Genomic DNA, 9,940 nt, shown 5'->3' with positions numbered 1-9,940 from the left:
TTGAAAATTTCAAAGTAGTCATGAAAAAGGAATTTGAAATGACTCAAATGGGTTTGCTGAGATACTTCTTAGGAATAGAAGTAGATCAAAATGAAAATGGGATTTTTATCTCACAAGAGAAATATGTTAATGAAGTATTGGAAAGATTTAACATGCAGGAGAGCAAGACAGCAATCACTCCCATAGTGATGGGATTAAAACTCAGCAAAGAGGACAACAACAAGGATTTTGATCCTAGTTTGTACAAGAGCATAGTTGGTAGCCTCATGTATTTGACTGCAACTAGGCCGGATATAATGTATGTTGTTAGTTTAATTTCCAGATTCATGGAGAGGCCAAAAGAAGCACATTGGCAGGCATCAAAAAGGATTCTGAGGTATGTTAAAGGTACTAAAAGGTTTGACATTTTATATACTACTTCAGAATGTTCAAATTTAATTGGATATACTGATAGTGATTGGGCTGGAAGTGTAGATGATCAGAAAAGCACATCCGGTTATGTCTTTCACATGGGTTCAGGATCCATTTCATGGGCTTCTAAGAAACAACCTACTGTAGCATTGTCTACAACAGAGGCAGAATATGTGGCAGCTACAGCAGTAGCATGTCAATCAGTTTGGATGAGAAGGATGTTGAGGAGTTTGTGCCAAGAACAAACAAAAGGAACTGTAATTTTTTGTGACAATAGCTCACCTATTGCATTGTCCAAGAATGTTTTGTTTCATAAGAGAATGAAACACATTGACACGAAGTTTCACTACATCATAGAATTTGTGAACAATGGTGAAATTGTTTTAAAACATTGCAGGACTCAGGATCAGGTTGCAGACATTCTAACCAAACCATTGGGACAGAAAAGTTTTGAATTTTTGAGGAAATGTTTGGGTATGACTGATAACCCAGCAATTGAAATTAAAGGGGAGTGTTGAAATTATAATTTGCAACTGCCGCGTATTAATTCCAGAAAACCACCATGGTTTTCCCCGCACCACCTTTCACGCAGTGTGGTATTTCGTGGGGAGGCTCCGATCACACCGACCAGCCGACGCGTGTCCACAGTACGGTTTCAAAACCACTCATTCCCCGGACGGTAAATTTCGTTTGGTTCAACTGAGCAATAACCGTTCGATTAAAATGAAGGCTTGAAACCGTTGATTGAAGTCAAAGATGCATACAGGCTTGAATATGGAGTTGGCATGAAATTTTTTGTTTGACCGCCAGCCTTTGTCAGAAAAGTAATTAATGAATTTACTATGGTCGTAGATTGTAGGTAAAAGACTTTAATTTTAATGTTTTTTATTTTTACGGAAGTATGGGAATAAGTCAACATATTTTGTTATGTTTTTTTTGGTTTTGTGCATATGTAATGTTCGTTTTTTTTGTGAAAAAAAAATGAGTGAACCACACAGCAGCGTGTGAGTAAAAACCATTACACAGCAGTGTAACATTTTGTATGCAGAGGCAAATTGTTTCTTAATATGCAGCAGCGTGAAGCTTGTTTGGGTGTTCGTTGAAAAACAAAGTGTAACGCACAACAGTGCGAATGTATTGTAATTTTTTTTTTGTTGTTGGGCATATGAAATGAAACTCGCAGCAGAGCATATGTAAGGGATTTCTTTTACAACAGTAAATCCATGTATTTTTTTTTATTTACAGCAGTAAATGTAAAATAAATTTTTACACACAGTAGTGTAAAATTTCTAAAAAAAGACAGAGTAATTTTTTTTAAGTTCTTGGTGAATCCCTCTGTTAAGAGGATAAAGTTTGTATCAGGCAGTTTATTAATGAATATAAAGTTTTTATGTGTGTGAAAAACTCTGAGCTTCTCCAACAATCTATTTTAAACTTCCCTGTGTTAAAGATCCCATGGCAAAAACAAAGTATTACTCTCTGTTCAGTGATTTTGTTTTGGAATTTACCAAAAAATTCCCAACAATTTTTGTGGCATGCAGATATCATATATTTACAGAGTACTTTTGCAGTGTATGGGTGGTGATAAAAATGTAGCCATTTGTCAAGGGATTAGTGATAGGAGGGAAGCGTGGCATCCCTTGGAACGTAGTTATGAAATCAGTTGTATTGGCGTCATGTCAACAAATTTCTAGGCGTATGTCTTTTGCTAGAGGCCAACAATTGCGGAGCTCTCGTTTCATTTGTTGTAATTTCTTGTAATGTGGGGCAATTTTGCTTGTGGGAATACAAACAAAGAACCCAGAGTGCTACTGTTTAGTGGTGGAGCAGCATGAAATAAACCCTTCAATTTTCAGGGATTTCTCCCTCAAAATATGTGCATTTAAGTCCTGACATCTTATTTTACACTTGAAAGAATAATACCCAATTCCACTACAGAGAGGTATCTCCAAGGTATGTCGAGGTGCTGAGCATTTTAATCCAGGGTGGTGTACGAAAGTAGAGAAGATGGTTTTGATGAAGAAATGTATTCCTAATTCTGCTGAGGAGGCATACCCTGTATTGTGTTGCATGCCCTGTGAGGGCTGTTTGAAGAGATGTTATAAAAGAAGAGCTTAGGACGAACTAAAGTCTCTTAGAGTTTGTAGCTGTAGTCTGCGTGAAGAGAGTTAAGATTTGTTTCTTTGTAGGCATATATGGAACCGTCGCTACGTGTGTGACTCGGCTCTAGCCTCTTCATACATTCGTTCCAGTTTTCTATATATTTTCTCGATGCTCAAAATTTCTTGTGACAATGTTATTTCTGTCTTTGAAGCCAAGCCATCTTTGATAGAGAAATATGTGTATTTTGATACTTGTGGAGGCAGTGGATGCACTTAGGTTTTTACTTAGGTGTTCTGGTTCTTTGCAGCATATTCAACAGACTTAATAGTAACATCTACTTTTTCATTGAAGAAAAAAATGAATAGAGCCTTGACAGTACTCAATATAATAATGTTATTGTATTCTCTAGGTGACATGAGTATCATTGTCCGTGCTCCTATGAGTTAGGGCGCTCGATGATGCCAGCGACATCTTACTAGTTTAGTGTGTTATCGGTGCTATGTATTTGTCCCTGAGATTGAATATATCGCATCTAATATGATAAGGTTAATCCAACCATAGATGCACCAAAATCAGAAGTGAAAATGTGTTTTCATCTATTAGGAGAGAGTGTGAAGATTATGCCTTACAGGGCACATATTAAAAATCATATTTTTCTTTTGAGGGTGATATGGAAGATAGCCTCATGCAATTAGGAAATTATCTATAAGATAGAGGAAATATAACAATCATGGGTTGCAAAGTAAGACTGAAGAAGATTAAGAAAATGAATCAAAACAAAGAGACAGAGATTGTTGCCATGTTCATAGAGGTTCAGGTCACACCCAAGGAACTAAGAAGTTTAGCACAAGATGAAGAAGAGATCGAGGTTGATTTGTATAGCTTTGATTTTCTACCACCTCCTAAGTTTACTCGTAAATATTTTGATTTTCGGGTTATCAAAATGCTAACTTTCGTTCGAGCTAAAGAGTTAATTGAGTATCACTCTAATAACCCATATGATGAAGTATGTGATGCTTTAGCATTGAATTTTATAAAATAGGGATTGGATGAGATTTTTTTTACAAGATAGCAAAATCTACAACTTCCAAGGAAGCATGGAAGATCCTAGAAGTAGAATTTGGTGCAAAGGGGAGTAATCTAGTCGAAGATAATAGTAATTTTCAGCCTATTGTAGCAGTGCTTGAAGAGTAAAATGAAGATGGATCTCTCAGAGCAGACTAGAAATAGATCAAGAGTTTGGTGAATCTCACTTGAAGGTGGATCACGATGTCGATGGTGTGTTACTAGCAAGAGATGATTTTTGCATAGATAATGTTACCAATGGAGAAGAGATTGATTCAATGGATCCAACAATTGAAATTGTTGATATTAACTTTGCTGAAGAACAATTCACTAGCGATAAGTGCTTGCAAATGATGTAGTATTAATGCCTTATTGATATGTTGTTATTTGGTGAGCGAAATCCGCTTGTGTCTAGAAACCAACTGGAAAATAAATTGTTTGTGGAAGTAGAGGTGAAAAATCAAGATTATGAGGCATTCACAGAGTTAAAGAGGAAGAAAAAAAGAAATCTCTCATTCCAAAGAAGAATGAAGAGAACCAATATGTTTATGAAGATATTTTCTATATAAACTTAACATTGATTTTGTGTGTGCATATGTTAGAAGAAATCGAGATAAAACAACAAAATTTGAAGAAGAATTAAAGTTCCTTGAAGCATGGCTTGAAACACCATGTGTTGATGATGTTTGCATAGAAGTTGCAACAATGAATGTTGAAGACAACATGGACAATGTTGAAAATGAAAATGTCAATGAAATTTTCATGTATTGGAGTCCTGAAGAGATAAAATTCTATTATGAACTTATGTTGCAACAAATTGATAATCAGAAGATTGATGATGAAGAAAAAACTATAGAAGATGACAAGTGGCAACAATCCACATACAAACATATTTTTAAAGAAGTAGATGACAACTATGGACAAACTGAAATGATTTTATATGTTTTCAAGATAAACAAAGATATCGTGATGGAAGAGCTCCAACATCAAATGAAGAAACTAAAATTTGGAGCATAGAACAAAAGGACAAAGCTAAAGCAGTTCAAAGGATACATGACGTGGAAGAAAAGGAAAACGAAATCTAGCTAAGGAGCTCATGTCAAAGTTTTTCAGTCACTGTAAGCCTAGCTGAAACTTAGACCAGCCGACATGTTTAAGTTATGTTGAGTCAAAATTATGTTGTTGGTGGTAATTAAGGGGGAGTGTAATTACGCCACCATAACCATATCAATCTCAAAAGACAATCAACCAACTTAGTGTTTGTATAAATTGAGTTTATCATAGATAAAAATATGCATAGTCCTAATTAACGGTCAGAATTGTAAGCAGTGGTAGCTGCTTTGACTTTTGGTTGTTCTATGAATTCATGTGAACGTTTTTTTGTTTAATTGAACAACCGTAGCTGTATTTTGTGTGTTGCTCTCTACATTTTTAGCTGTGTGAGTTTTTCTCCGTTGTGTACTTTCAACATGGCAAACTCTATTTGGATTTTCATATTCAATGTTTAGGTATTCGATGCAATGGACCTATTAGTCGTGCATGAGATCTTAATCTTGTGATTCTTGGGGCTTTGACCATTGTTGAGCTTTCGATGTAACACTTTCAGGAAAAAAATAGACGAATATGATTCAAATCGTAAGTTGTAAAGAAAAATGGGATTTAAATGCATTGATAAATAAAGTTCATTTTGTAGTAAAAGTCCCGGTTCAAGGCTTTTAGGTTGTCAATCTTGCTCATCCTATTATTATTAGATATTACAAGTTGATAATATTAATGTGTCTATGTACATGTATTAATATTAAAAAAAATTATAATAATTATTAATACTATAGTGTAATATGATATATTTTAGTTATAGTGTAATATGATATATTTTAGTATATATTAGTTATTTGTATTAAATTTGAAGAGTAAATTTACATTTCAAATTGAATGGTTAAATAAATTTAATTTTTTCTATATAACTAAAAAATATATATATACAAAATAACTATTTTATAACCTATTAATTATAAAAAAGTTAACAATATCATTTTCACAGCATAATTTTTTTATTAAATATTTATCAATATCAAGCATAATTTTTTAATTAAGTAATTATAAACAATTTCAATTATATTACCAAATTTACAGATTGCTATAAAATACTTATTTAGAAATATTATTTAAAATATTGAACATACAAAGTTGAACAAAATATTATGACATCTAAATTTGCTTCACTCACTAAAAGAGGTAATCATGCCTTCATGTTTCTTTATTTTTCATAAACTACGATTCAATTTACTTTCTACTATTTTTGAAAACATCAAAATTTCCAATATTTTTACACAAAATAAATATCTATCATAATTTTTTTTATATGATGCGAAATAGAGAATTAAAAAAAAAGGAAAATTATAGGATTCCAAGTAAGAAATTTTAAAAATTTTCTTCCGCAACCAGCTATCTCTATATCTGGGTGTTGAGATGTTTGGTACTTGATACTAAAAAAGCGGATAGGATCACTTGAGTGGACTATTTGCCCCGGAAACCACAAAAATCAAATAGAAGCACCAAATTCACTTAAATGTTTTAATGCATGTTTATATGCAGGGAACGGATTGATTAGCAAATCATAAAATAAAAAATAAAAATTACTTTCAAATAGCATGGAATCATCAGTAAATCATTCATAAAAAAAACCTTTCAAATAGGATGGAATCATCAGTAAATCAAAATTCAATGTAAAATTATGATCAATGTTCGAAGAAATCAGGAGATGTTTTGTTTCTAAGCTTTATCTGACCGTGGTTTTGGATGCGCAATCACGACTTAACTTTTGATCCCTCCTACCTGCGAATGGCACAACCAGAGCGGTTTAATCGAATCATTCATAATTATTCCAAAGTGACTATATCTGATAAAAGTTTTAAGAACCCATTTTAGTAATAAAGCCAACATACCATGAAGAAACATGGTCTATGCTTTCACATGAATGGAAAGCAAACTATTATAAGTAGAAACTAACTAAACTACGTCCGGAACTTCTGCAATTAGAATTGGCAATTGTCTACATCAAACATTCCCTGACAGCTGAGTGGAAGAGCTGGAGATAGCTTGATGCGAATTTTCCACATATATCTTGAGATGTCTTAGCCCATATACAACCGGGTCTCAGGAATGGAGAACGATATAACTCCCGATGCCGGCAATCAATCAATAAGAAAAGGAATAAGTAAGAGGCATTAACACCATGGCCATGAAAGCAGGGATCACTTCCTTCATGTTCTCCCACTCAATATCCACAACTGCCTTCGTCATCATCACACCCACGACAATGAGGGGAGGCCCAACGGCCCAAGGTGGGATGGCTGCTAGAAGAGGAGTGAAAAACAGTGCCAAAAAGAAATAAAATCCCACACTCACTACTCTCAATCCCGTTCGACCTCCCTCCCGAATACCGGTCGAGGACTCTATAAACACTGTCACAGGAGACGTCCCAAGAGCTGACCCAACAACAATGGCAGCCGCATCGCTCATTTACGCAAAATATTGGCTTTCAAACTCACCTTTTTCATCCACAAATCCTGCAAATCTCCCCATGGAATATAGCGTTCCAATTGTGTCCAACAAATCAACGTAGAGAAATGTGACAAGAGCAACCCAGAGCTCATTTTTTCTAAAATCTGCTAAGCTGAACGCTCCTGCAGTGCTTTCAATATTATGAACATCTGCGATCTTCTTAAAGTATTCGAATGGCTGGTTTCCTTGGGGAGTGCATGGCAAATAGGTCACCTGGGTACCTCTAATCCAAGACACGAAGGTCACGAAAAGAATCCCATAAATCATGCCTCCATTTGTTTCCTTCATCAAACAATAACTTATGATGACGAAGCCCGCTATTCCTAGCCACGACTTGGGGCTTTCCATGCGATGGCTGGTGCAGAGTATCTCGGCAGAAGCAGCTGCACCGGGGATTAGTACTAGGGTTCCATTCACTCTTCTAACAGGAGCCAACTGGCTCTTATATTGGCTGGGGTAGGCAGAGATTGTGAGAAGAGCTGAAGGACTGAAACCCACGACACCAATCCCTTGGTCGGATTGAAGGCCTATGAAGGCAAGAAACAGTCAGATGCCCACTGCAGATGACAAGCGAACGGGTCTCGGTATCATCTTCGCGAGCTTTGTTCTGAAACCAAAAGCTGAAATGATGAAAAGCAGAGAGCCCTCTACAAAGACAGCAGCAAGGGCACTTTTATACGAAACATTCCCCAAGGTATGGAACCCTACAACATTGTAGGCGAAATAGGCGTTCGCTCCCATTCCTGGTGCAAGTGCCAAGGGCAGGTTTGCTAAGAGTCCCATTATGTGACATCCTATGAGGGACGAAACAACTGTGGCCACTATGAGGTCTCTCTTAGTACGTTCTAAGCATTGTTCATAGCCTCGATTCAGTGTAGGAAACTTATAATCAGGTCCAGCCTTCACTAACTTTAGTTCAGTAAGAGAATTTTCCTTGGAGCCCTTGAATGTACCATGGCAAAGGGGAGACACGGCAGGAACATTGCATACCTCTGTGCAGTCGGCAACAGTGCAAGTTCCCCCAGAGTCAGTCAAAATACTCGCGGTGACTGCTAAAATATATGTCATGGCAAGGAAAGTAGTTGTTCCAGCCCGAACTTCTTTTGTGAAGCATGTCTTTCGAGCTTCATGTTTGAAGTACCTTCCGATCCTACTATGGTTGATTCTATCATTCAGTTTGGCCTCCGCGCGTTCCCATTTTCGCCATAAACTTGCGATAAATTTCAACATATTGACTAAACAAGTGAAATCTGTAACACAGAAGCTTCACAGAATGGTTAGTTGATGATAAAATATACTGAACCCTTTGTATTCGGGGCAGAAGCTTCAAAGAATTGTAAATGTGTTAGAAAACATACACAAATGAATCTAGCTAGTAAAGGTTGAACACACAGCTTTGCAGAGCAAAAACACTAAAAGAAAATCGAAAGAACAAAAGAATGATTCATTAAAAAATAGGTTACAATGCTCATGATATAGCATCACTGGGTGAAGATCCCAAGGTAATGCACCATAGTGGTGATCAATGAGAAGACTCAACACCTACAACAAGTTCCGGAGAGAACTAGCCAGTTGCAGAGTGAAAGAAGGTGCAAATCAAGGTGTAAATCATGCAGAAGAACTAACCAGTTGCGGAGTTAAAGAATGAGCAAATCAATGAGTAAATCATGTAGAAGGAATCTTGCATGTAGTCCCATGCTCTAACGAAGAGTCTGCATGTAGGTGTGTAGTAGTTCCAACACCCCCCCTAAACACCACTATGGGGAAAAATAGAAAATGGTCCTTGGCGACTAAGGCCAAAGGTCACCCAAAATACAGTGCAACTTGTACTAAATTTGAGGAAAGAGAGAAAACCTCATGGGAACAAAAACCCCCTCAAAATAAAATGTAATCAAAAGAAAAGAGAAAGAAAAGACAGTTGCTAAGCAACTGTGTCCTTCACTCCAAGACGATCACACAGAGAGCGAAACTTCTGCCCAGTGAATATCTTGGTGAAGATGTCTGTTGTCTGTTCTGCTGAAGGACAAAACTACAAATCAATGACCCGATCATGTACTAAGTCTCTGATGTAGTGCATATGGATCTCTATGTACTTCGTTCACTGCTGCTATTCTGGATCCCTGCAAAATTTGAGAGTGCTCTTGTTGTCACATCAAATGACAATTGGTTGCTGGAACTGGATGTCCAACTCAGTGAGGAAGTGATGTAGCCACAGAGCCTGAATGGTGATGTTGAATACTACTCTGTACTCGGCCTCAGCTGAAGAGAGAGCAATAACAGCTTGCTTCTTGCTCAACCAACCGATAGGGCCAGATCCTAGACTGACTGAATATCCGGAGGTGGACTTGCGATCAATGTTGTCTCCCGCCCAATTAGAATCTGTGAAGCCAAGGAGATTCAATGTAGTGCCTGCTACATAGTGAATCCCCAAGGTGATGGCGCCCTGTACATATCGGAGGATGCGCTTGGCAGCATTCCAATATAGCTGATGCGGCTCCTGCATGTATCTGGAAACTGCCCTTACTGCATATGAGAGATCTGGTCTGGGGTGGGTGAGGTATAGTAAGCTCCCCACTAGCTGTCGGTAGAGAGTGCTGTCAACTAACGGGATGTCACCTCCATATTCAAGGCAGACCCCAAACAAAAAAGGAGTTGGTGCTGGCTTGCAGTCAGTCATGCAAAATCTCTCGAGGAGATCCCGTGCATACTTAGCCTGAGAGAGTTTGATGCCTGTGGCATCCTGGATAATCTCAAGACCAAGAAAGAAGTGTAATGGACCCATGTCCGTCATCAAAAA

The 9,940-nt window shown here is 37.1% G+C and overlaps 1 pseudogene; it reads right to left on the bottom strand.

The window, feature by feature from the left end:
• Nucleotides 1–6,735: 6,735 nt before the first annotated feature.
• Nucleotides 6,736–8,373, bottom strand: LOC149195154 (adenine/guanine permease AZG1 pseudogene; annotated as a pseudogene).
• Between the last annotated feature and the right edge of the window lie 1,567 nt (nt 8,374–9,940).

This window comes from Pinus tabuliformis, chromosome 2_2 (assembly GCF_031772625.1).
Source record: "Pinus tabuliformis cultivar Carrire ecotype Pingquan chromosome 2_2, CPIR1, whole genome shotgun sequence".
NCBI lineage: Eukaryota > Viridiplantae > Streptophyta > Pinopsida > Pinales > Pinaceae > Pinus > Pinus tabuliformis.
Note: the sequence above shows the minus strand (reverse complement) of the source record. Positions and strands in the feature narration are given on the sequence as shown.